At 34.2% G+C, this 27201-nt stretch overlaps 1 protein-coding gene across 2 annotated transcripts in view; it reads left to right on the plus strand.

The window, feature by feature from the left end:
• Syt14 (Synaptotagmin 14) overlaps positions 1-27201 on the plus strand; it is a 116007-nt gene that overhangs the window by 57337 nt on the left and 31469 nt on the right. The window lies entirely within an intron of this gene.

Raw genomic sequence — 27201 nt, forward strand, 5'->3', positions numbered from 1 at the left:
GTTATGAAGGAAAACTAGTCTAAACTTGTCACTCAATGCAGCACAATACGTTTATTTAATGGTGACAATTATCGGTATTTATCCGATGACGTAAATCTAATTCTTTACAAATTAATATAAGTATGTTAAGTGGTACTCTGCAGGTAACTCTATCCAACAATATTTGTCAGAAATTTAAAAAATTGAACACTAAATGTAAATTTCTTACGAAGAATTCACTTTTAACGTGAGCTTTGTTACATTCTTCGGAACAAACTGTTGAAGAATATTGAAGTGAAAAGCTGGGGTTAATTTTTTTTTAATTTGCCATTTCGTTCCTGAACTAGGCAAAACTCCAAACTTTAACCATTCGTGGAAGAGTGTGTAAACATAACATTTTTCGTTGTGGATGGGATTAGAGAGAATCATCTAATAAAAATAAAACATAATCGTTAAATACCCCACTAACAAAAATTTACTTCACAGTCTTCCGGCGAAGCAATGAAGACTGCTGTTAAATGTTACGACCAAACTCTGAAAGCTGGATAAAATTCTTTTATGCCTTCAATCCAGAGCTGAAATGACACATCTGAAACAACAGTGGTGACTTGTAATTTTTACTTAAAAAGAATCACCTCAAGTATGCCTAGTTTTCACTATATTCCCATGTCGCTCTGATAACGTGTAAACTTTTTTACAAAATACATTTCTGTGCTGATTTTTTTTTTATTTAAGTAAATAAAAATGGACTTGTCCAGTATACAAAATTATATTTAAAATAAAAAATTTTACATTAAAAAGATTTTATAAATAAATGGTGCACAATGATAAATTATTGTTTATACTTGTCAGAAGGTCGTTTTTTTCACTGCAGTTGTTGTTTACACGAGGTTAATTATCATCACGAAACTATTTTAAACCAATATTTTTTTATAAATCTTGTTATATATGTAAAATACATAATCAACAGTTTATGTATAAAGAGTCATTAATGTTAATTGTCGTTTCAAAGTACTTATTCCTCAACCGGTATTTTTATAATAAACACTAACACATGTTTATTTTTATTCTTATCAAGAGTAAATATATCCGCATTCTTCTGAACACCAAGGTTAAATTTCAATAACTTCAATGCGTTTCTCCGAAAAAAAATTAATCTTTCCTTGTTCGTTCAAGCGAGTTTGTCGTCGGATAATTCATCTACAAAACATCAAAAGTTCCTTCAAGACGTAAACACAATGCTTTCATTAAATTTGCTTTTCTCGTATTACAAGATGTTTTTTTCATATTTTTTGTGACTCGTAAATTAACAGAGAAAAAAAAACAAAAGTATTTATTTTACAGCTTTGAAGTTGTTTATGTTGATTCAGTCAAGCAAACCTTCAACAAAATTCACCAGATGATACATTAATACTTTAATTTCGCGCGAAGTAGGCAAACTCGAATTAATTTAATAACCCGCAAAATCTGGCATTCCGCTTCTGTTATAAATACAAACGTATTTTCAGATCCCCGATTTATTTTTTATCAAAAAGAAAATCTCCATGAACGTTTAGTGTTCGGAGACAATGAAGCAGCGCAATATAATAATAAAAATTTGGGGTCTTGTTCTAACAAATCCAACTTCAGAAACTTCCCATGTAAACCCCCACAACCCCACAAACAAACAATTATTCCCGCAAATGATAACCCTCACAAATCCCATCGCTTCGCCCGACTTTCCTCACTTGTTCCGAACTTTATCTCCTCCGGTCAATCAAAAACTTTCCAGATAGCTCAACATAAATCAGTCTGTATTTTTCCAAACTTTGCCCAACAAATCCCATTCTACGTGACGTCGTGGCTTCCATCGCCCTAGAAAAAAAAACGAAAACACTTTAATTACCAGCCCGAAGAGACGCGCAACTGAATTTTAAACAACAAACAACAATTAATTCTTAATAACGAAACAAACGGGGGCTTTTTGCGTCTGCTACTTAAAAGTCTCATTAATTCTTTTTTATGCCGAAGCTCCCTGAAAACTCCTGAGCTTCATTTCAGCGAACCCATAAAAGCTGGTCTGCTTCGACTCAAACCGCAAGTAGCTTTTCTCGGGGGATCGCCTCTTCATCTTCACAAAGACGGTATATAATTCTATTTATTAGGAGCTTGAATACGTGACGAACGTCGGTGGAAGCTCGGTCGAGTTTGCGGGGAAAATGGGCCCAGCAAACACTGTAGCATGTGTCCGCTTAATTTTTTCGTAATAATAACAAAGATAAAAAAACAAAGTAACAAAAATATTTTTTACAATTTTTCAAGCAGCTCATTGATTGATGACTGGTGCTGTTTAAAAGAAGCAACTAATTTCTTGGAAGTTTTGTAATATTTCCCGGCGCATCCACCATTTTTGAAATTGATTAATTAATGAACGGAAACGCGGTACGCAAACAGTGTCAGTGTTACATTGTTTTCGTATTGATCTTGTAGCACATTCATTAGGCGAGTTGACATGTACTAATTTTGTTCGTAAATTAGAATGTGGAAAATATCGCCGACTAATTAGAAACTCGAAACTAAAAATTGATTTTCGGCTTTTCGCGATTTATTGCTGTTGGTAATATTTGAATTGAAATAGTTGGGTTATTTGTGAGGCAAGCACGTTGGTTAACGAAGAGAAATTCAGCTAATTTTTTTTTCTGTCGCTCAGGCTTTCGCCCTGACAAGAAATATGAAGCGTGTGTGTTATATGCATCCTAAGGGCTTTGTATGACATCTCGTTTCACCTCTGTGCTTTAGCTTCCACTTCCTTTGCTGTTCGACTTTTGTGACGAATATATAAAATTTACATTTTTAGAGGATGTGAGAGGGAATTAAGCGGAAGGTAAAGCTGGTGTCTTAAATTTTCGACACGATAAAAGCAAACAGAGAGGTAGGCAAACAGACGCGACAGATTCGTATAAGAAAACAAGGTTCTCTTGTTTCTTGATTTTTCGCTTGAAAGATGACACTCGTGGATTTTTGTGTTGATGGCATTTTCTCTTAACCGATCTAATGGCTATACTCCGTTTACCGAACAGATGGACTTGTAAAAGTGCCTTGTCTGCAGGTGACTTTTCAAAACCCTAACGTCCCAGTGAAGTTTCTTTGTACGTTCAAGTTTGATGACACTAACTTTGCAGGCACGTAAAGCGCACGTGATTACTCCATCTATTCGGAAAGTGAACTATAGATTTAATTTGTCATTTAGGGCACTGAGTCTCATTTCAAATAAACTAAAATTCAGGATTGATAATAAGTACTTTTTTCTTAATGCCCACTCAAATTCCTGTCTAGGCTACAGTAGCCTACAGACAAACTTTGATTTTTAATATGATGAAATTTTATCCTACACCATTTCTCGATGTTGCATTAAAAACAAATAAGCATAAGAATAGCTGTTATAGATGCTTTGGGTCAGGACTGAATTTTTCAGGATCAACACAAATGTCAGGATTCCGATTAATGTTGTACATGTGTATAGTAACATGCGTGTTATCGGAAAGTAAATATCCGCTTGTAGTAGTTGTTCAACCTTGACCTAAATTTCTAGTTATAAAATATACAGAAGGTTATAATCACAAAGTTTAATGAAACGCTCCACATTTTTCAAAATTTCTAGAGCCTTATATGTTGGTAATTCAGATCTACATGAATTCCAGTCACTTCGACCAATCTTAAATCAAAATGTTTTCTAATCTGTACAAAGCCATTTTTTTCTTACACTAAAAATAATTTTAACACTAAATGAAAATAGAAATGAAACAAAAATTAACGACGCTGGCCGCTATTTAAATCTATACGATCCTCTCGATGGATCGAGAACGCCGCTTCGAGGGTTTTCTGGGCCCGCAATCGAGACTTCCGGTAACCCGCTCCAGACTTGTGAAACGCGGCCCAACTACCGTCACCGATGATGACTCACCCATCAACGGCGTGCGTACTAAAAAGCTCGAGAACCCATAGGCGTAGTACCGGGGCGACGTATGGGTTTATTTCGTAACAGTGTATAAAGAATATCATGTAGATGGTAAAACGCTAACCAAAAGTTGACTAATAATCCCCACCACCAATTTACTTATAAAATAAGTTAATACAAACTACAATAAAAAGCTTGAAAAGTAAAATTCAGAAGTTTTTTATAACGAATTTGGAAAATATACACAATCTTCTACTTTTTTACTTCCTGAGCGTAAGCTAAGGAAGTATTGCAATCGAGTCCATTGGCCGAATTGCCATTTCCATATTTTCTCGATGTATTATGACTTCTAGAGTACGAAAAAAGTAGTGTTTCGTTCCGTCTGTCTGTCTGTCTGTCTGTTGTCTGTATCCATCGTTATTAGACAAGTAACCTCCGAAACTACTGGGCCGATTGTTGTCAAATTTTGTACATATATTAGGAATTCCATGTAGATGGTAACTAAAATTTGGATAATCATCCCCATCACCAATGGGATGAAAGTTTTTGAAATTTTATAAAAGAAGATACTCCTGCACTTGTGGTGTGTGAACCCGTGTCGAATTTTCACCCCAGAAATCCAGAATTTTTGGAAAAAATTCAAAACTAAATAACAATATTTTGTAATATAACTTTGAAACTGCAAAACCGAATGCTCTGAAACCTTGTAAATATTTTAAAGATATCGTAATCATGGTAAAATGCAAAAAAAATATGAGGTCATTTCAAAATTATGCCTAGTAAATCCTCATTGCATTAAAAGTTTTAAATTTTTTATATAGTGATTCAGAAAAATTAATTAAAAATTAATTAAAAGGTCAATTTATTTTAGTGATTAAATCAGGAACGGCCCACTTAGTTTTCCCGAAAATTTTGGAGTACAATACAGTTATCATTAGTATTGCGCCTAGACCTATCCAAAGTGATATATGTTTTAGCAAAAATGTTGATGACGCCATCACAGGCCGAGGGAAGTTCTGTCGAAATAACCTTTGGCCAATTTTTTAAAATAGATCAAGTGTGCATATGGCAAGACGATCAGAATCGCCAAAAGAAGTCGAAATATACTTCAGAGCTAATAAAATTGGACAAAAATAAGGTTTTTAGCTAAAATTTGACAGTTGTATACCAACATTTCAGTATGTAACTTTGAAATTGCAAAACCGAATGCTTAGTAATTTTGAAAATATTTTAAAGTCATTGGAGGCATGGTACATTGTTAATTCAAATTTTTCTTTTAATGCTCCCCTCCGCAAAATAAGATGACGTCATATTACAACTGTGCCCAATAAATGTTCTTCAGATTTGTGTTTTTAAGAAAAAATCTGAATGTACTTAATTAATTATATTGAGTAGACAAAATCAGTCAGATTGAATTTTCTTTTAATCGATGATGCTTGTAATCTGAACGTACTGTAAATTTTTTTCCAAGTGCAGTCGAAATCAAGCATGTACTGAGAAATTGAGAATATCTATATTCTATAAATTTTGATAATTTTGCAAAGAAGCGGGATTTGCCGGGAAATAACCATTTTTTTTAACAGGAATAAGATCTACTAAATAATAAATATCTAGTTTTTAACATCGTACATTGTTTTGTTCTGAAAAAAGAAATGTATTTTCGTTTAATATTTCCCATATTTTATATAAAATAAAAGTTTATTTTATTTTGAAATTATGTTTTATATATTTGAATCCTTAACTTAGCAGTGTATCTCATGAGCTATTTTGTTGTGATTTTAAAATTTCTAATAGCAATAAAAATTATCCATATTTCACACAATATTCGTTACGGCTACTGGTTGAAAACATATTTCAGCAAACTAGGTTATTTTATTATAAGAACTAAAAAATATAAAAAAAATTGGTATAAAGAGTTTAGACAGTACTTCCCTCGCTGTCGGAAACGTGACGACTGCATGCGTATTATGTTTTTTTTTTCGCAGTAGATTTCAAAGAATTCGGTTTTTTAGTTTCTGAGTAAACCAAAAAAAGAAATTTCCGCATTCATTATTTTTTTTGAGTCACCCGGTATATGCAAATTCAAAAATTATGAATGGAATGATACATTACAAGTACAGACTCATCATATTTTGTATATTCTAGACAGAATTTATTCGGCAAACTTTTGAGCTCACGTCATCAGTTTTTTGGAGAAGATAACCAAATATATTTTGACTAAAAATTTATTATGCTCTTTATAACCTTAAAACATCTGCAAGATTTCAAAACATTCGGTTCTGTAGTTCCTGATTAAATATATTTACGCATTGATTAATTTTTTTGGGTCACCCTGTATATGCAAATCCAAAAAATATGAATGGAGTGGTAAATCACAAGTACAGACTCATCATATTTTGTACAGTTTAGATAGGACTTATTCGGCAAACTTTCGAGCTGACGTCATCAATTTTTTGGAAGGGATAACCAAATATATTTTGACTAAAGATTTATTATGCTCTTTATAGCCTTAAAATATCTGCAACATTTCAAAACATTCGGGTTAGCAGATTCAAAATAAAATTGCAAAATGTTGTTTTATAATTTTGATTTTTTTTCCAAAAATCTGGACGTTTCGGGTAAAAACTCAATTCGGAGTCGTAAACTACATGTGTAGGACTATGTTATTTTATACAATTTAAAACCCATTTACTATGTTCAATTTTGAAATGACGTCATCGCATTAGTGATTAGACAAATTTTGGTTAGCATTTTACCATCTACATGACATTCCTAATATAACTACAAAATTTCACAACAATCGGTCCTGTACTTTCGGAGATTATCTGTCTAATAAAAATCCGGGACGGCAGACAGACGGACAGACGGACAGACAGACGGAAATGGGAGACCTATTTCTTCGTCTTTTAGGGGTCATGAAAGATCGAGAAAACGTAAAAGTAGAGAGTCGGCCGACGGATTCGATTACAATACTTCCTCTGCTTACGCTCGGGAAGTAAAAACATGTTCATAAAACGTTAAACATTATTTTGGTTTTGTTTAAAGCATGAAGTTACTATTTCTATCTTCGTAAATTTTTGTTAAGGACAGAAATGTTATTTTTAGGCGGTAGAGCTGAGAGTTTGAGCGCTCTCTGGTCTGTATATCAAACAAGTTCTCATACGACGAGTGATAGAAAGCATGTGTGTTGACAACAGTGTAAATCACAATAATCCGCAATGGACACAAGTAGGGTCATAAGCATATGTCCCATGTTCGCAATATAACACCACACGTGCTCACGCGTGTGATTTTCGTCTTTATTTTGTCCGCTCTCTGGTAACAATTCACTAGCGAGACTTAAACAAAGATATATTGGACAGAATGAAGATTTCTCAGTATGTTTTTCCTTTCTGATGATCAAAACCATCGCCTCTATAGATCTTTGTTCCTACAACGCATTACCACATTAAATATCCCCTTAAACCCTTGCCAGCACGCCGTTCCGCTTCATCCTTATTGCAACAATCCCCCCCGAATTAATGCAAAACACCCAAACCCGTTAATAAAGACCGTCATCATTATTATTAACTATCTCCAAACCTATTTCCAACCCCCCGCAACGCTCCTCCGCCGCTGCTCCGTTTCCCTCATCATTCACCGTCCGCAAACAAGCGTCCCATTTCGCCGCCCCACGACTGCCCCGCCGGGTCACAGGTGAGCGCCGCTTTTCCACACGCGGTGCAGATGTTCAATGAACCGCCGCCACGCCGCCAGCACCGCCACCGGCGGGCGGTCGATAAGGGCCATCGCTGGTGGGGGAAGGAAAGACTCATTTTTGCGTGGGCGTCCGTCTGGGGGGAAGACGCACGCTGGATCCAGCAAGTGGTCGTCGCGATGGCTAATTACGGCGCCAATTTCCAATTTGGCGGGACGTGAGGCGGCGGCGGATCGATGCGCCGCCAAAACGGGACCATGGACAACAAGTGGTCGCGCCCACGTATCTGCTCGAGATTCCTTGGGAGCCGGTTTCATGAATGGAGCTGTTTACTACTGCACTTGCGGGTGCGGGAATGCGGAAGTTTATGGAGGTGGTAAAATTGGGACGGTGATTTATGGGGTTTGGATTTAGTGAATGATATTCGAAGAGGGGTGAGGAGTTCGTTATACAGAATGTTATCGTCTTCAGATAACCAAGATTAAAAGTTACGAGCTTTTGTACAATTTGTAATTCTGCTGCTACACCTTCAACAGCGTCTGTCAAACGCACAAAGTGTAAAAGATAGTGATTTAAAATGCTCCGGTATAGACGCATCGAAAACCAAACACATGGTCTTAAAGATAGGGTCAAAAATGATTTAAAACAATCAGCTCCATTATAGGCGGTTTAGGAACTTTTCCTCAACCAGAAAAAATATTTCATGTTACGTTCCTTGAACCTGTGTATGATAACTGTGTATAAGCTGTTTTGCCTTCTAACAAGCACCCCTCTAATAAGCAATTTCATTTTCGTCCTACTTGTCCAAAGTTCTGACAGAGTTGGATGCTTGTCTTAACTTATCGAGATAACTTAGCCTAAAGTTCACGTAAAAATGAGAAAGAGTACTTAGATAAACAAAAAACCAATAAATTTCTATCTTTATAATGTCGATGGGATCATTACTAAAACTCGAGATGTTTCCAACAATGTTAATGCTAATGTTTATGGTATTGTTATTATTACAAATCATGGTTAAATTAGCAAATTGGTGATGGTAAATTGGACTTATAAAATTTTAGTTTAAACGTTAGTGCTAATTTAAAGAGCGTGGGTGTGCTGATTACTGTCAAAAAAGGTATTCCAGTTATTTTCGTGGATCAGTTCGTTGTGGGTGGTGTTTATATTCCTCGTAATTCACAGGAATATGTTTATAAAAATCATTGTGATGATTTAGAAAATATTTTTGTTCGAATTTCTGAATTTAAAAATATTTTTGCTGATGATGTTAATTCACTTAATATTATAATGGATATTAATATAATACATTGCTAGATGTTTTGATATAACTGATGGCTTGTGGTCTTTTTACTCCCCGAGCGTAGCTAAGAATGTATTGTAATAAGGTTCATCCGACGAATTTGCTCTTTTATATTCTCTCGATGTTTCATGACCCCTAGTGTACAAAAAATAAGTCTTCCGTTTCTTATTTAAATTTGGAAAAAATTAGAGACTCCGGTACATGTGGTTTATTAATTCATGTCGAGTTTTTACCTTAGATGCCCAGATTTTTGGAAAAAAAACATTTTATAACAAAATTTTACAATTTAACTTTGAAATCGCAAAACTCAGTGCTCTGAAATCTATAAATCGTTAATCAAATGTTATTTGTTTGTGGCCTTCCTAAAAAATAATTACGTCTTCTTACGTTGTTGGGGAAAAAAAACTAAGTGTGGTCAATGAATTAATCACTCTCCTCTGCGTTGAGGAGACAAAATCAATCAAATTTCATTTTCTTTTAAACTACTGATGTTTGTAGTCTGAACGTGTTTATATTCGAATTCTTGGAAGTATGAACATAAAGAGTTGAAACATGTACTGAGAAACTGAGAATATGTAATTTTTTTCCGTCTACTTTTATAATCTCTTAAAAAAGCTGGATTTATCGGACTATACTTACTTTAGACAAAAGTTCTATCGAAATAACCTTCGACCAATTTTTTATAAAGTTGGTTTAAACAATATAGAAGATAGTCAAATTTCACCCTATTTATTTATTTTTAGAATATAATTTACTATGTATTAAATATTGGAAACTGTAGGATTGAGCAGGATGCAGAGTTACATTTAAATTCTAGATGTATATTAAAACTATCGTGTAGATGGTAAAACGCTAGCTAAACACCAACAACAATGGGGTGATATCATTTCCAAATTTGATAATAGTAAATGTTATTTAAATTTTATAAAACAATGTTACGTCTTCGACAGTCCATAAATATGCTTATTTTTGCCAATATTCAACTTTATAATTTTTACTTCCCGAGCGTAAGCAAAGGAAGTATCGTAATCGAGTCCATCGGCCGACTCTCTACTTTTACGTTTTCTCGATCTTTCATGACCCCTCGAAGACGAAGAAATAGGTCTGCCATTTCCGTCTGTCTGTCCGTCTGTCCGTCTGTCTGCCGTCCCGGATTTTTATTAGACAGATAATTTCCGAAAGTACTGGACCGATTGTTGTGAAATTTTGTACTTATATTAGGAATATCATGTAGATTGTAAAACACTAACCAAAATTTGTCTAATCAACCCCACCACTAATGCGATGACGTCGCTTCAAAATTGTACATAGTAAGTGGGTTTTAAATTGTATAAAATAACATAGTCCTACACATTGAGTTTTGACTCGAAACGTCCAGATTTTTGGAAAAAAATAAAAATTATAAAACAACATTTTGCAATTTAATTTCGAATCTGCTAATCCGAATGCTTTGAAATGCTGCAGATGTTTTAAGACTATAAAGAGCATCATAAATTTTTAGTCAAAATATATTTGGTTATCCCCTCCTAAAACTTGATGACGTCAGCTCAAAAGTTCGCCGAATAAATCCTATCTAAAATGACAAAATATGATGAGTCTGTACTTCTGATCTATCACTTCATTCATATTGTTTGGATTTGCATATACAGGGTGACGCAAAAAAATTAATGAATGCCTGAATTTATTTTATTGATTTAATCAGGAACTACAAAACCGAATGCTTTGAAATCTTGGAGATGTTTTAAAGTTGTCATAGGCATGATAAATTTATTGTCAAAATGCATTTGCTCATCCCCCCTAAAAAATTGATGACGTCACCTCAAAATTTTGCTGAATAAATCCTATCTTAAATGTGCAAAATATGATGAGTCTGTAGTTGTGATTTATTATTCCGTTCATATTTTTGGATTTGCATATAGAGGGTGACTCAAAAAAATTAATGAATGTGTGAATTTATTTTATTGATTTAATTAGGAACTACAAAACCGAATGCTTTGAAATCTTGGACATGTTTTAAAGTCATCATACGCAAGGTAAATTTTTGAGTCAAAATGTATTTGCTAATCTCCTCCTAAATTGATGACGTCACCTCAAAATTTTGCTGAATAAATCCTACCTTAGATGTGCAAAATATGATGAGTCTGTAGTTGTGATTTATCATTCCGTTTATATTTTTTGGATTTGCGTATACAGGATGACTCAAAAAAAAATGTAAGTGTGAATTTATTTTATTGATTTAATCAGGAACCCCGTAAAAATTTGATGACGCCGCCGCAAAATTTTGCTGAAAAAATGCTTAAATGTGTAAAGAATGATGAGTTTATACCTGTGATTTATCATTGCATTAATATTTTTTAGATTTGCTCATACAGGGTGTCTGAAAAAAATTAATGACTGAGTCAATTAATTTTATTGATTAAATCAAGAATTACAAAAATGTAATACAAAAAAACATAATAGGCTTGCAGCCGTCACGTTCCCAACAGCGAGGGAAGTACTGTCTAAACTCTTTAGACCAATTTTTCGAAGCTGTATTTGTTCGATTGTGATTTTCAATTCTGTCGAAACAACGTTAGACCAGCTTTTAAATTTAAATCCAATTAATAGCAGAGGTGTTCGTTCTAGTCCTTTCTAATTTGCTTGGTTTGGCAATTAATGCTGCTGTAAATCTTTCAAAATTGATCTATATCTTATTTTGCAGAAGTACTTTATCCTTAGAATCTCTGGACTGTCATTACCTCCAGTCTAAGGTCATTTCTCATTACACTGGTACCTGGAGTGCCTTAATCCCTCGCCTTTGGTTCAAACTGGTAAGAGCAGCAATTGTAAAATTTGTGCACTTTTAGATAAATACCACAGACATGCAGTAAGTAAAGAAGCTAGGCAACGGCAGAACTTGGAAAATTTTGTAATTACATGAATTTAAACTACTTATAATTGTTTAATTAAAGAATTATTGATTTTTTTTTCATTTCATTATTCCAAATGAACTGAATGTGTTCCCGCATTAAATGGACGAAAATGGCCACGGACCCGAATTAAGATGCCGGATTAGTAAAAGTCCGACCTGGGCCGGAGTTTCCCCGGAACTTTTTGTTTTCGATTTTATTAATGGTAATTTTTATTATTTAAACAAATTTTTTAGCTCTACTGATTGGAAATGATGTTTCGATTGAAAATTATCATAATAATAAATACTTAAATCTTATCCCCAATGGTTTAATAGTATACTAAAGTCTTTGTGTTATAATAAAAAGTTAGCATTTGGAACCTAAACGATCTGGTGAATTAGTAAATTATCTCTGTTTTAAATGTTTACGTACACGTTGAAGTTTGTATATCAGTCATACCTTGCGTGTATCAGTGTATCAGTTTCTAATTACAGGTGACTTTAATATATTCCAAAAGATCAGTGAACTTAAGCCATCTTGGTCTTCAGTTTCTTCCTGAATTCTTTCCGTTTCTCAACATGGTTTCATTAAGGTGATGTTATCCGTTTAGTTTTCAGTGAATTTACAGTAGATTTTGTTTCACAAATACTAGACAACTAGTTGGAAACTGAACCCAATTTTTTTTTTACAATATCTTTGATATGCTATTAGTGTCCGGAACTTATAAAATTGGAGAAAAAATGACCTGTTTTGCTCTAAAAAATTCGCGATTTATAAAACTTCATAATTTTGATTTAAAACTGATCATGTTTGAAGCTTTATTTTATTCGTTCCATTTGCTGTCTCTTGCTGCGGTCTCTCTCGGATTGGGGTATAACACCCACCGAACGTTCTTGGACCGATGGGATAATTTATTACTTCCGACATCTTTTCGGTGACAAATTTAATCTTTGCATAAATTTACTTCAGTGTAGTTAGTGAACTCATTGTGACCATTGAAATATATAAAGAGTAAATTTTGAAATGGGACGAAAGTCGAAGATTCCACTTTCAAAGCCACGAAAAAGTCGAAAAAACTTTTATCAGAATTATTATGTCAAAAACCTACTAAAACTACAAACAAAAAATGCAGTTTAATCATCATTTGATTAGTTTTACTATTATTATGCTTTTATTTCCTAAATTTCTGTACATATAAATATTATTGTTTTTTAGACCCGCCGCTGTTTTTATACACTTACATAAAGTGTAAGTCAATGTTACTAATAGAAATTTTATTATTGTTACTTTACATAATCACCAATCCTATTGCTTCTCGGCTTTTTGTCAAAGAACAAAGTGTATTACCTGAAAGAATTTTATTTTGTTGAATAAAAGATTACCATAAACCTTATAATTAGCCGGATAACCATTCAGTATACACAGGTAGTTTCTATACCTCTTTAGTTTGAACTTAGCCGATACTAACCAGCTAGGAACCAGTTATAATTGAAATATGTAATCCAAATAATTGAAGTACTTAGTTTTAAGTAAAACAATTGGGTATATTTATAAATACGCATAAATAAAAACGAAACAAATTATTGGTCTCTAGTTTATTTTATAATTTGCATTACATCATGACATATAGGTACGTACTGATGCAGAAATTGGTGATTTTCTCGTTGCATTTCAGTATAGGGACACACTCAGTAGAACCATTTGGACACTTAAAATTGATTTTATTTTACTTGCCACAAATCTTTTTAAGTGTTGCGCAAGTGATTGTTTTGTGTTCGAAAAATAACTGCATTTATAATTATTCGGCTGACTGCTTTTTTTGTTGTAAATCAATCAGTTTCCCAATTAGATTATAATTGTTTGGTCTTACTATTTGTTGTCTTAATTTTTCGAAGTTCATTTTTGTACACATTCAGATTTTTATTTGTTATTAATTTCTTGTGGTCATTTTTATAAATTCGTATATGAAAATTGAACTGTTGACGAACGAAAATCGAACAATAATACGCGACAAGCGGGTGTCGAACTGTTCCAGAGATTATGGGTGTCATAAATTACACCCCAGCTTTCCTGAGTTTCAACCAGCTTACCAGTACTTCTCGTCTTTATTTTTCTACACGCAAACTTCTTGTGAAGACAATAACACGGCAAAATTAAAAATCCGACAGTTTTCATTTAGCAAACATCCCCTTAAGTGCAGCTTTTCCCTTTTTAATTTGCTGAATTATTATACAATGGCCATTTCAAGAAAATTTGAAAATCTATGCCACAGGGGTCACGGTGTGGTCCTGTTTTCTTTTTACTCTTGCTTAATGATTTAACATTAATAATAATAACAATAGGACTTTATTAAATAATAATAGGCGAAGTCTAGCCATAGGCTATTCCACTTAACCTTAGATTTACAAGAAAATAAAACTAACCAAACAGTTTGTACAGAAAAACGGATTAAATATCTAGACAGGAGTCAGCTAGGTAATGATCAAATTAAACAAATTAAACTAATTAAATCTAAATTAAATTAAATAATCCATAATTAGAAACTAAATTTATACAAATAATAATAATAATAATAACAAAAAGTTAACAACAAGCAAGAGAACCACAATAATAAACTTAAACCTAAGTATTAATCAAGTATTTTTTAATTTTTTTCCTAAAACAATTGATGGAAGAACTTGAATTAAACTCTAATAAAAATTTATTGTAAACTTTGATAATATTGTACGTGAAAGATCTCTGAAAGATAGATGTATAATGCTTTGGCATTGACAGTTCTTTAAGATTCTTTAATGGAAGACTTGAGTTTAACATACTTTTTCTTGTATGAAATTTACAACGCAAGTACGGCGGAGAGTTAGAGGAAAATAACTTGAAAGCAAAGATAGATAGGTGATACTGAAACAATTTGTCAATTTTCATGCAACCAAGCTCACAGATTTTCTGAGACACATGATCAAATTTCCTCAAACCAAAAATGAAACGACAACAATTATTTTGGATTTTTTGAAGACGGTATTTATCAATACTGTCAAGACATGGGTAATATATTACTAGGCAATAATTTATATATGACAAGACAAAACATTCGTCGATGTAAAACGCTTTTGGAAAAAGTACCAAGACAGTTTTTTTGTTGCATGAAATTTAAGTTGTGGTCTCATCAGAAAGGCTCTTGTGAACAGTTTAGAAATTTTATGAAACTTTCTTTGTTGCATAGGGGAATTTTGAATGATTGAATTTAATTGATTAATTAAATTTTGAATTTAAGGACCCATTGGGCAGATAAGCTAAAACAGCTACTTCCCGGACAAGAGCCCCTCCGGTGACTGGATATATCTGTCATCACTGACGTCATTCTCTGTTAAACGAAAAATTCGTTATTTATTATACCGCTAAAGATCATAGCCAACACACTGAACATCTATAGACTGCAGTTTCGACCTCCTTAGGTCTCATCTCCACCATTCGTCATAATTTTATCTTACACTTTAAGAATTACTTCCTAAAAAGTATAAGTAGGTGGTAGATAAAGCAGTATAAATACTTTTCTGAAACAAGTATCATGTCCTGTCGTAGCTGATTTATTGCCCGAACACAAACACTGTCCGCTGTAACCGAGAGTAACACCCACGTATTTACCATTTTCCTTCATCCATCTTTTATGAATGAATTTATTTACGATTGCATTCCACCCAGCATCATCGTTCCGCTAAACTACTCGCATTTACGAGCCTGAAAACGGCCATCCGCTCTATTATTAGAAATTTTATTTTTCAGGAGGCGCCACGATTCGAGAAAATATTTGCAAATCAGCCCGATGATTGATGAACTCTGACAAAACAGATTAATCTCTGTGATTGCGTTTATTTTTGCGCCACCAGCACAAAGGCAATACAAATCGCGCATTACGCATTCCTGAAACTCATTGTGAAAACAACACGATTTTTCCCAGTGACCTGTTTCCATTTGTGCGTCTGGAATTGCCGGCGCCGCAACGGCGAAACGAATAACGGGACGAAGCTCGAGAAAATTACGGACGAGGACAAAGGACATACAAGTATAATGGCAAATATGGCCGTAAATTACCACACGGTCCGGCACCAGTATATGGCCGAAGGATAACTGGGTCGCGCCTTCCTCACACATTTAATTTCGTTGTTGTTTGCATTTTTATGAACTTGCAGTGAGTCTGGTTTTTTAGGGGTCGACGACCGTTTGGTAAAAATATTTATTTTAGGTGGTGAAATCGTCCTTATTTTACGCAGAATTAAACGTGAATATGTTTGTCAGAGAAACAATTGACGAGTAATTTCGTTTTGAAAAATTTATTTTGTTCTGACACTTTCTAGTATCATTAAACGTATATTTAGTGTGGCTCTTATCGCCGTGTTGTAAAATTTTTATGACCGGTTTAATGGCCGCTGAAGGACTCGCAAACAACTTCACTAATTCACTAATCCAAATTCGAAGCGTAAAACCAGCCTAGAAGTGCATTTTACGCACTTAGTGCTCATAGAAGATCTAAAAAAAATCACCTCAAAATTATCAATCACATCTAAATACATATAAGTATATTGAAACAATTTTATTTCTCCGTGAATAGAATTTTCAGAATTTACAGAATTTCAAAAGAACTGAATTTTGCTTCGTAATACCATTACGGCTTAGAAATGGTCATTCGAGTTCCGAGTCAAAATTTTTACAAATTTCAAAATTTGTCACATTTTTTAGACGATTTTGGAAAATTATACGGATTTTCGACGAAATGAAGCTATAAAAATTTCCGGAAGACGAAATCAACAAAAACAAGTCTTTTGTAATTCTCAAAGATTCTCGGCGAACGGTCAAAAATTTCATAAAAAATTCTGAAATTGAAAATGAGCAATCTTTAACCTATTTGAATTATTTTACAAATTATTATTGAACTTGTACTTCGTCTAATTGTGTGAAAAACGCCTTAATAAAAATGTCTGAAGTCGAACCTCACCATGTCAAATTAAGTCCTGGCGGAGGAAAACTACTGAAATAATTCTGTCACGGCGAGACAGGAATTACTTCCTTAACTAAATTTCAGAATTAATTTTGAGCGTTTGCTTTACTGTCTAATAATTCTACTGTAATTGTTTTTTTCTATATTTAACAGTTTTCTCGTAGTTTTTAATTTTCTGACATTAAGAAGTATAAAGAGAGAAATACATCTCAAACGTAAAAGCGGAATATTCGCTTTGTTTCTAGCTTCTCTGATTAACGCGAATTTTCATTCAGATTTCTCGTTCTTATTTTCTCTACAAGCGTGATTTTATGCTACCCTTGGTGGAAATATATATAATAATTTATTTGTCTATAACGCATCGCAAATAATTAATAAATCGTTTTTGTTTCTAGTATCGTCACAGTATAACATTAGGTATAAATTGGCCGTCATTTAAGTGGGATTTATAAACTTGCCGTTGACGTTAAAGTTCCTGTTGTAGTTGCTGTTCCCACTGGTGTTGGTTTCAAACATGAAAATTGTTGTAGTAGAAAAGTGAAGGATTTAAGTTGATTATTACAAAAATTTACCATTTTAGACATGTTTTAAGTTTCTTGTTCTCAAAATAAGTCTACACATATTAATAAAAGAAAGGCAAAATGTAGCCCCGCCCACCCACCCTATCTCAATTGTGATGATTTTTTTTTTATTCATTGGTTGGCAGACTTACCAAAACTTTACCATTGTAAATGTGTTTTAAGCTTCTTAGAATCAAAAAAATCATCACAACTGAGATGGGGTGGGTGGGTGGGGCTTATATTTTGCCTTTTTTTCTTAATGTACATAATATTATTTGAACAACATGGTACTCAAAACTCAAAACCATTTTTTTAATTTCATGTGAAGAAGTAAGTATTTTGCAGCTAAACTCCGCCCTCTTGGTTCACGGCGAATAAAACAGTCATCACAATTGAGATAGGGCGGGTGGGCGGGCTTACATTTTTTCCCTATGAATGAAGTTTTCATTAGTTAGCAGACTTAGGGGTGGAACCTAGTTGAAAAATCCATATTTCCTTAGAAAAATTTACGATTTTAAAAGCGTTTTAAGTTTCTAAAAACAAAAAAAATCATCATCTTTGAGATGAGGTAGGTGTTTAATATTTTGCCTTTTTTTTTTCTTAATATACGTAGTATTCTTTGAACAACACGATAGTTAAAAACATGTTTTTATTTTCTTGTCAAGAAATAAGTATTTTGCAGTTAAGCTCCACCCCTTTGATTCACGGCGAATAAAAAAATCATCACAATTGAGATAGGGCGGGGCTCCTTCTCGTGCTTTTTCGTCATTTTTCGTCCTTTTTCGTCCTTTTCGTCCTTTTTCGTACTTTTTCGTCCTTCTCGTCCTTTTTCGTCCTTATTCGTCCTTTTCGTCCTTTTTCGTCCTTATTATCCTTTTTTGTTCTTTTTCGTCCTTTCTCATCCTTCTTCGTCCTTTTTCATCCTTCTTCGTCCTTTTTCGTTCTTATTATCCTTTTTCGGTCTTTTTCGTCCTTCTTCGTCATTTTTTGTCCTTTTTCGTCCTTTTCGTCTTTTTCGTCCTTTATATCTTTTTTCGTACTTTTTCGTCCTTATTATCCTTTTTCGTGCTTTTTCGTCCTTTTTCGTCCTTATTCGTCCTTTTTCGTCCTTTCTCGTTCTTTTTCGTCTTTCGTCCTTTTTCGTCATAGTTACTCCCACCGGAGGGTCATAGTTCCTTCCTCCAAAATCCTTTTTACCCTTTTCATCCTTTGTCATTCCTTTTCGTCCTATTTCGTGCTTTTCGTCCTTTTTCGTCCTCTTTCGTCCTCTTTTGTCCTTATTATCCGTTTTCGTTTTTTATGGTCCTTTTTCGTTCTTATTCGCCCTTTTTCCTCCTCGTCCGTTTTCGTCCTTATTATCCTTTTTCGTCCTTTTTCGTCATTTTTTGTCCTTTTTCGTCCCTTTTCGTCATTTTTCGTCCTTTTCGTCCTTATTATCCTTTTTCGTTCTATTTCGTCCTTGTTCGTCATTTTTCGTCCTTTTTCGTCCTTTTCGTCCTTTTTCGTCCTTTTCGTCCTTTTTCGTCCTTTTTCGTCCTTTTTCGTCCTTTTCGTCCTTTTTCGTTCTTTTTCGTCCTTTTTCGTCCTTTTCGTCCTTTTTCGTCCTTATCATCCTTTTTCGTCCTTTTTCATCTTTCGTCCTTTTTCGTCCTTATTATCCTTTTTCGTCCTTTTTCGTCCTTTGTCGTTCTTTTTCGTCTTCTTTCGTTCTTATTATCCCTTTTTCGTCCATTTTCGTCCCTTTAGTCCTTTTTCGTCCTATTTCGTCCTTTTTCGTCCCATAAATACGAAACTTAAAACATGTTTAAAATAGAAAATTTGTATAAGAAAATTTCGATTTTGCAATTAGGCTCCGCCCCATAACTGCAAATCCATATTTCCTTGCAAAAATGTACCATTTTAACCATATTTTAAGTTTCTTGTTGTGAAAAGATGGCTATGCATATTAAGAAAAAAAGGGAAAAATGTAAGCCCTTATAGTTATAATACCCAATCTGTTCTTGAGACGAATACCAATAAATCTTGTTGACTTAAACCTCGACCAGTTATTTAAAATATGAGGGTCTTGGTGAACAGGCGATTAACTGACTTCATATTAGTGGACGTCATTATCTCTATCAAAATTTGGTTTTCGTGGAATTAGTGGTGTCAACCAGAAAAGTATTCCTCCTAGTTTAGGGGATTTTCCTTCAAGTTGGCAGCATTGCACACTACCGCAATTTCATTGGGTCAAAACGCAACGTCAACGGCACCGTAACGGCGAAGGTTAAACGTTGGTCATCTCGAACGTCACCCCAACGGCATGCCAACTTTCAACGCCAACGTCAACGGCAAGTTTACAAATCGACCTTTAATCTTTCCAATTTTTCATTTTTCAGTGTCTTTCTGGTTTTGGTTTCCATTACCGACGTGAAATCCACGTTTTATCCTGGTTTATTGTATTTCTGATTTCCTGGTTTGATACTCATATTTTGCGTTTTTCTGCTCACTGAGCTTTGAAAATAAAACACAATAATCTTCCGTAAGACTGATTTGTTCGGTGGAGTTTACCAGTTGAGCTCCAGTAAATTAATCAGCGAAATTTTGTATTTCACCCTACTTTCATCAATTCAGTGAAAAATCTCACGACTTTCAAAGTTCACACTTCAGTGAATTCAGGATTCAACTAAATCGAAATATTTCAAGCAATTCTACTTACTACAGAGACGCAACGTATGCCATTACAAAATTCCCAAGAGATAAACAGACATCCGGCCGGACACGAAGCAGACGGTTTTCTTACCCGGCCGAAATACGAAACGTCAAACTTATATATTCGCTGGAAAAATAAAAATGACGCTGTTGTTTACAAGTTTCACAAGTCAAAGACCTTTCACTTGTCATCGAAGTGGAACGTTAAATATTTGGCAAAAAGTCCATTTCAGCGCGAAGACTAGACGAACTTCCTGGCGTCAGCGTTTGTCTAGGCAGAGGTGATTGACCAGTTAATATGTTGATCTTGGATGGAGCTTTTAAGCTTGCGATTGTGAGTTCATACCGCTCCAACATTTGCTTTAATAAACCCTCTTTTACCGGACACTGATATTAAATCCATGTATTAAATAGAATTTCAGCTGTCGTGGGTAACTGGAAGGGCCTGATTTATCGGCGTCATTTTTCCAAGTATCTCGTGTGAAAAATGTAACGGGGTCGGTTTTTCCACGAACTCGTCTAGGGATTGAGCTTCCACGATTTGGTTTTTCTTGGAAAGAGATAAAATTTCACTAGCGGCTGATTGGCGTCGAGCTTGTTTGTTTCACAACGCTAAAGATTTTCATTTTTTACAGGCCTATCACTATCTGCACTAGTGACGTTGTGCACTAGTAAAGTGGGATGTGTTCTCAAATTATTCACTCATTCGAAAAAGGGTGACAATGCAATTCTATCCTTACCTTTTATGCAGAAATATTTCGTCACTTTACCGAAATTTATACCAATATCTTTGCCTTTATCCTACACAAAAATAAAGTAGCAGACGGCGCAATATTCTCCAACTTTGCACTAAATTATCCACTTTACATCAAAATTGCACCACGTTCCCCTAAGACCAGCTCAAACAAGAAACTTCTTGTTCTCAAACTATTCAAACTCCGTACACGAGCTATCGTATAAAATTCGAAGAACGCACCGTCTACAATATATTCGTTTTTTATTTGGCCACAGTCATAAAAAGGAATTGTTGTTTGAGACGTCGCGCATCTGAGAAGCAGAAAAATTTATATTTCCAAAGCTCGGTTCGTAGAAATAAAGAAGTGCTCTTTGGAGACGTTCTACACCAATGGAATAGTTGCGCTTGTTAAAGTCTTGGGATTTATTGTAAATTCTAGTGGTGTGTCTTGGCGGATTATCTTCTAAGTTGCGATGGAAATGCAAATGCATGTTTAGCATTACGCGACGGTATAGAAATGTCATGTGTTTGCTTATTCCTAAGACAAACTTTGCTTGTTTAATGGAAACGTTGAGAAATAGGGCGGGTCTGGATGGGGAAATTTGAACCAAAAACCGTGGAGTTGGGGAGGAATGTTTACAAGGTAATTGAATGTGAAAATGCATTGTAAATACTACGAAACAAACTAAAGCGATTAATTATATTTATGTCACTGCAGGAAATTGCGAATAGGCAGGAACCAAGCCCGGCCTCAACACAACTCCAAACTATAAAGTATTTGCAACGACGTTGTCACCGTTATAATTTGTATTCTGATGCTTTATGAACAAAAACAAAAAAGGGGTCAGCTTGCCTTAAATATAGTAACAAAATTATAAAAATTTCATTAACCGGTCTTTGAAACGAACGTTGAAAGTGGAAACCGCACAAACAAATCCCGCTTCGGCAAACACAATTACTCAATTCTTTGACTCTCCAAGCAAGAAAAAGATGTTTCTAAATCGCATTACGTCATTCCTCATACCAATTTTTGCGCTTCGTTATGTTCACTTCTCCAGTTTTCAACGCTGGAAAATAATCAAATTGATATTTATGAGATTTCATCCAGTCGGAAAAAAGATTAAACCAAAAAACGAGCTTCACACGGCGGATAAGAAAAAATTGAAAAAAATAACCAATAATTCATTAGAATAAATGGCGATGGACAATCGGAATTTCACGCTGAAGCGGAAAAATGCGGGATGGATCTTCCGCCCCCGCACTTGTCGTTGAAATAAAGCGCGGCCAATAATTTTGAATATTTTAATAAAACCGGGGATTTTTTTTTGAATAATGATTACCGAATTCGTTATTTCGTTATTATAAGATCGGGCTTTGATGCTTCATTCATGAATTTAGGTATTCGGTGGAATGAATGGACGGATGTTGCCATAACGACGGCAAGTATCGCTGGAAATGTTCAATTACAAGGCGTTCGCTGAGGGAAATTTGAAAAAATGTTGCCGGAGAGCAAGCTTTGTAGAGGTTCGGTGTGTTAGCGTTGAGTTTATTTCGTTCGGGAGCAGTTATTAATTCACGGTCGTTAACACCGGAGAAAGCTAATTAGATTCAATTCAAGTCTCATTAACATAAATTAGGATTTCGGGGTTAAGTTATTAGGACTCGTTTGTCGGGAATCGATCTGAGCGTCGTTTAACACCTACAGGAGCGCGTGTTATCGTAAATCCACATAATAATAATGTTATAATAATGTTTTATTACGGAATTACTGCAATTTATAAAAGAAAACGAATACACTAGAACTCACGTGTTAAAAAAATGACAACTACACTCTAAATTTCAATTCAATTAAATTACAATACATTCTGTACGGATATCTTGAATACATTATTAACCTAGGAATTAATACCTGGGGTACTCTAAGTCGGAGAAGCGGTTCTCCGGAGGTCTCATGAGCGACCGCGACAGAAATAGATAATACTCAGATTAAAACAGCTAACAGAAAAAAAAGGAAAAAAATCGATTCGAATCCCTGGTGGCGGCTCCTCACAGGACGGGGCTGCTTCGGATCCTGTGGAGGAGACGACGTTGAAACGGGTATCGTTCGAGTTATCGTGCACGTGGATAGAAATAAGAGGATGTTGGCGATTTTGGACGATACGTATGCTAGGGGGCACGACGATATCGTACAGAAAAAAATTGATCGAAAGTTGTTTCAACAGAACAAATGAAACATAAAAAATAAACACCCAATCAGATTTAGGAATTGAACTCGTTACTATGGAAATTTGCAATTTAACACCTTTTAAATTTAACAAGTTTTTACAAGATTAATAGGGGCAAAATCAGTCTTAGCTTATCAAGTACTAGCCCCGCCCATCAGCCCCTTATTTTCTCAGAAAATATGTCATTTATCAAAATAAGTCTTAACTTAGCAAGTACTAGCCCCGCCCACCCGCCCCCTATTTTGTCGGAGGATATGTTATTTGCCAAAATAGTCTTATCTTAGCAAGTAGTAGCCCCGGCCACCCGCCCCCTATTTTCTCAGAGGATATGTCATTTGATAAAATAAATCTTATCTTAGCAAGTACTAGCCCCATTCACCCGCCCTCTATTTTCTTAAAAGGTATGTCATTTACCAAAATGCTAGTATTTGCTAAGATAAGACTGATTTTGGCAGATGACATAATCCTGTGAAAAATAGGGGGTGGGTGGGTGGGGCTAATACTTGCTAAGATAAAACTGATTTTGGCAAATGCCATACCCTCTAAGAAAACAGAGGGCGGGTGGGCGGGGCTAGTCCTTTCTAAGATAAGACTAATTTTGACAAATGACATATCCTTTAAGAAAATAAGGGGCAAATCTAAAAAATATGAATGCAATGATTAATCACAACTAAAACTCATCATATTTTGCACATTTTGGGTAGAATTTATTCAGTAACGTTTTGAGATAACGTCATCATTTTCTTGGGGGCAATAAACAGATATATTTTGGTTTTATGCTTACAATAACTTTAGAACATCTGCAAGGTTTCAAAGTATTAACTTTTGCAATTCTTGATTTATTCAATAAAATAAACTGATTGATTCATTAATTTTTTTGAGTCACCTTGTATAAGCAAATCTAAAAAATATGAATGCATTGATAAATTACAAGTATAGACTAATCATATTTTGCACATTTTAGACAGGATTTATTAGGCAAAAATTCAGAGATGACGTCATCAATTTTTTGGGGTTGATGAATGTTTTGATTAAATGTTACTATGCTTACAATAACTTCAAAAGATCTGCAAGATTTCAAAGTATTCAGTTTTGCAATTCTTGATTCAATCAATGTATTAAACTGCCCCGCAAAATTTAAAATCTTTTTTTAGATAATCTTGTTATTTTTTCCACTTTGGTCCCTAATTCGTAATTATTAAATCAAATATAGAAATTCTAGAACAAAAATTGACAAAAATCACAAACTAATAATGATTTGGAACCAAATTGCAAGAAACCAAAAAATAACATCTTATGTGATAATAATGCTTTAAACGTGGCTCAGTTAAGATTTCATAACATGTTTTGCCTCCTCGAGCATTGCTCGCATACTGTTAATCAAATTTCTAACTTCTTCTTGATCAATTTTTTGCCACTCTTGTGTCAATCTAAGTGTTAGCTGTAGGAGGGTAGTAGGAGGGGGGTGTAATGCTTTAATTCTTTTTCCCACTATGTCCCATAAATGCTCGATGGGATTGAGGTCCGGACTTCTTGCAGGCCAGTTCATACGTACGATTTCCACTTGTGCAAAATAAAATTTTAAAATGTTGCGTTAATTTTGCGGGGCAACATTCGAATTTGTAGTTCCTTATTAAATCAATAAAATAAATTCACGCATTCATTAATTTTTTTGGGTCAGCCTGTATAAGCAAATCCAACAAATATGAATCGAATGATAAATCACAAGTATATACTCATCTTATTTTGGATATTTTAGATAGGATTTATTCGGCAAAATTTTGAACTGACGTTATCAGTTATTTGGAGGGGATAAGTTAATATATTTTGATTAAAAATATGCTTATGCTTATCATAACTTTAAAATATTTGCAAGATTTCAAAGCTTTCGATTTTGCATATTCAAAATTAAATTGCCAAATGTTGTTTTATATTTTTTATTTTATTTTTTTTTTTAATCTGGACGTTTTTGGAATGACGTCATCACATTATTGGTGGGGATGACTAGACAAATTTTGGTGAGCGTTTTACCATCTACATATATATATTCCTAATATAAATACAAAATTTGACAACAATCTGTCTAATAAAAATCCGGGACGGCAAACAGGCGGACTGACACACGGACAGACCTATTCCTTCGCACTGTAGGGGTCATGAAAGGTCGAAAAAACCTAAAAGTAGAGAGTCGGCCGACGGACTCCATTACAACACTTGTAAAAATGAAACCCTCATCACTTTCGTCGCACCTTTTCTCACAGCCTTCCTCGCTAGCGTCGAAGACTCATTTTCGGTTTCCGGTGTCGCATCGGCGCGGCTGTCATGGATTAACCCCTGCCCCCGTTAACCTTATCGCAATTTCCGGCCCGTTATTTTCGAAAAATAATTGGTACTACAAACGATCCACTTTATTAATCTTTATCAGAATAAGATATTCATGAAAACCAAGTCCAAAAAAATGTTTCGACCATTAGAAACAATACCTAGTGAACAATCCAATACACGATTAAAACCAGCCATTCATTTCTGATGATTTGTTTGATACAATTTTCGTCGGACCATATTACGGACAATTAGAAATTTTGTGTTGAAAATGAGTTGATTTTTCAATTTTTGGACTTTTCGATTTTTAGATTTCGCAATTTTTCAACAATTCAATTTTGGGAATTTTTTAATTTCTGGGATGTTTCGAGTTATTGATGTCTCGATTTTTCGACTTTTCGGATTTCGATATTTCAATTTTTCGATTTTTAGAATTTTTTGATGTGTCATTTTCTCGTTTTTCTGATGTTTCAATTTTTCGAAATTTCGTTTTTTCAGTTTTTCGACTTTTCGGGAAGCATTATTTCATTTTAAATAAATTTCATATCGTCGAAATAACCTTCAACCATTTTTTTGCCTCCTGATTCTACTCTAGAATCGGCATCCCTCGAATTCATCAACAAAAACTGTCATAATTCAATGGGCGATTTTGGAAAAATGGTAGGATTTTGTCGCAGAAATGAAACCGAAAGTAACTTTTCGAGGTCGAAATGTAGAAGAATATATCTTTTGTTAAGTTTTAAAGGTGATCGTAAGCTCCGAAAGTTTCATAATTACTGAAAAATTTTGGTTTTGGAAAAGTTGTCCAAAAATTATGAAAAAATTCTGGAATATAGATTTCGATGTGCTGAGTCCAAAAATATAGAATTTTTTGGGTCCCAGGGCGGGATTTTAGGATTATTCGGTTTGAAATGCAATTTTTTTTTAAATCCAATAAAACTGTCGTAATTCAAGAGGCGATTTTGGAAAAATGGTAAGATTTATCGAAGAAATGACGCGGAAAGTAACTTTTGCAAATCGAAATGTACAAGAAAATATCTTTACTTAAGTCTTGAGAAACTTTCAAAATTTTCATAATTATTGAACAATTCTGGTTTTGGAAAAGTTGTCTAAAAATTAAAAAAAAATGTGGGATGTAAATTTTATTGTACTCATTCCAAAAATAAGGCATTTTTTCTCCCTGGATAGGATTTTATGACTATTCGGTTTGAAAAGCTAGGTACTTTTTAAAAAATCCAAAAAACTGTCAAAATTCAATGGGCGATGTAAATTTTCATACTTAATTTAAAAAATTTTGGTTTTGGAAAAGTTGTCTGAAAATCCTCAAAAATTTCTGGGATATCGACTTCAACGCGCTGATTCTAAAAATACAGCTTTTTTATGGTTCCGGGGCACGATTTTAATAATATTCTGTTTGAAATACAATTTTTTAAAACAATCCAAAAACTGTCACATTTGAATGGGCGATTCTGGAAAAATGGTACGAATTATCGAAGAAATGAGCCCGAAAGTAATTTTTAGAGGTCGAAATGTACAAGAAAATATTTCTAGTTAAGGCGAAGAATTATCAACGAAAATTTAACAAGAACTTTTGAGAGGTAGAACTTAAAGACAAACCTTCAAAAATCCACGTCTGTCTTTGAACGTGCTTTTTTATTGCTCTCTCAATATTTACTTAATGTAAATTTAAAAATGAGTAAGTGCTTAATAAAATATTATAGAAAGTCTGATACCGATATACCAACTGGTCCATATCCCTTTATATTGAAATGAGTTCATTTCATAAAACGTAAATTAAAGTCTCTTGTAATTATAAAATTAATTCCGAAAATTCTTCCAACACAATTTCGACATCAGTATAATGTGATCT

Source organism: Zophobas morio, unplaced genomic scaffold (assembly GCF_036711695.1).
Source record: "Zophobas morio isolate AGI-343-1 ecotype UQ-CSIRO unplaced genomic scaffold, CSIRO_AGI_Zmor_V1 ptg000007l, whole genome shotgun sequence".
Lineage (NCBI taxonomy): Eukaryota > Metazoa > Arthropoda > Insecta > Coleoptera > Tenebrionidae > Zophobas > Zophobas morio.